Consider the following 1,660-nt stretch of genomic DNA (forward strand, 5'->3'; position numbering starts at 1 on the left):
TAGTTTTGGCATGTCAATATTTGCTAGGAAAAGGTCCATTTCTGTCAAGTTCTCAAACTTATTAGCATAAAGTTTTGAGAAGTATTCCCTTATAATGTAAAGAACCAGCTTTTTGTTTTATTAATTTTATTTATAATTTTCCTATTCTCTAATTAATTTCTGCTCTTAATTTGATTATCTGGCTATGTCGAGTAACTTTAGATTCCATTTTTTTCATGTCTTTTAGCTGTTTTAATTGCAACATGAGATTATTTACTTGATCTGTCTCTACTTTCTTGATGTGGGCACTGAGGGTAATAAATTTGCCCCTCAGGACTACTTTTGCTGTGTCCCACAAGTTTCTTGGTGATGTGTCTTCCTTTTCATTGAATTTTAGGAAATTTTTAATTTTTTCTCTAATTTCTTCAGTTACCCAGCTATTTGAGTAATTTCTGCAGTATGTTTTGTTATTGAGAACTACCTTGATTCCACTGTGGTCAGATAGGATACAACAGATTATGTCAATCCCCTTGTATTTGCTTAAGTTCCTTGCATGAACTATGATATGGTCTATTTGGACAAAGTTCCATGAGCTGCTGAGAAGAATGAGTACTGTGTTGTTTTAGGGTGAAATACTCGGTAGATGTCAGTTAATTCCGCTTGAAGTATGGCCTCACTTAATTCGGGAGCTTCTTTGCCAATCCTCTGGTTGGTAGACCTGTCCTTTGGTGAGAGTGGGGTATTAAAGTCTCCTAGTATTATTGTATTTGGATCTATTCTATTCTGTAAGTTTGAAAGTATGTGCTTAACAAATTTGGGTGCTCCAATATTTGGGGAGTATAAGTTGATGAGGGTAATAGCCTCCTCTTGGATTATTCCCTATTAATAGGTAGTGCCCTTCCTTGTTTTTTGTATTTATTTTATTTTTTGTATTTTTATTTTTTTGTGGTCCAGTCATGGGGCCTGAACTCTGGGCCTGGGCGCTGTCCCTCAGCTCTTCAGCTTAAGGCTAGCACTCTACCACTTGAGCCACAGTGCCACTGCCGGCTTTTTTCCTTTTGCTTATGTGGGGCTGAGGAATCGAACCCAGGGCCTCGAGCATGCAAGGCAAGCGCTCTACCACTGAGCCACCTTCCCAGCCCCTTTTGTATTTATTTTAATAAAAAGTTTATTTTGTCAGATATCAAGATAGCGACTCACAAGATAGCGACTCCTGCTTTCTTATTGGGGGCATTTGATTGGTAGATCCTTTTCCAACCCTTCACTCTGAGTTTGTTTGTATGTTTAGCTGAGAGGTGGGTCTCCTGAAGGCAACAGATGGATGGGTCATGTTTTCTGATCCAATCTGCAGTTATTTTTCTTTTGATTGGTGAATTAAGCCCATTAATATTAAGAGATAGTATAGAGAGATGCATTGTGGTCCCTGTCATTCCCTGTTTTTCTTCTTTCCTTTCTTCCTGTGCTTACTAAGTTAGACTTCTACTAATACCTGTCTGGTGCAGGTCCCCATTCCTGGTTTCTTTCTTCAGGTTGTGTTCCCCCTCTTATATTCTTTGTAATGCTGCCTTATTGTTTATGAATTCCTTTAATTTTTCTTTCCTATTAAAAATGTTCATTTTGGGCTGGGAAGGTGGCTCAGTGGTAGAATGCTTTTCTTGCATGCATGAGGCCCTGGGTTCGA

General features: G+C 38.5%; 1 protein-coding gene across 1 annotated transcript in view; it reads left to right on the plus strand.

Annotated features, from left to right (window-relative positions):
- The window catches only part of LOC105990893 (cytochrome P450 3A13), a 41,157-nt gene that overhangs the window by 39,020 nt on the left and 477 nt on the right, over positions 1 to 1,660 (plus strand). The window lies entirely within an intron of this gene.

The sequence above is a fragment of the Dipodomys ordii genome, unplaced genomic scaffold, assembly GCF_000151885.1.
Source record: "Dipodomys ordii isolate 6190 unplaced genomic scaffold, Dord_2.0 Scaffold68, whole genome shotgun sequence".
Classification (NCBI taxonomy): Eukaryota; Metazoa; Chordata; class Mammalia; order Rodentia; family Heteromyidae; genus Dipodomys; species Dipodomys ordii.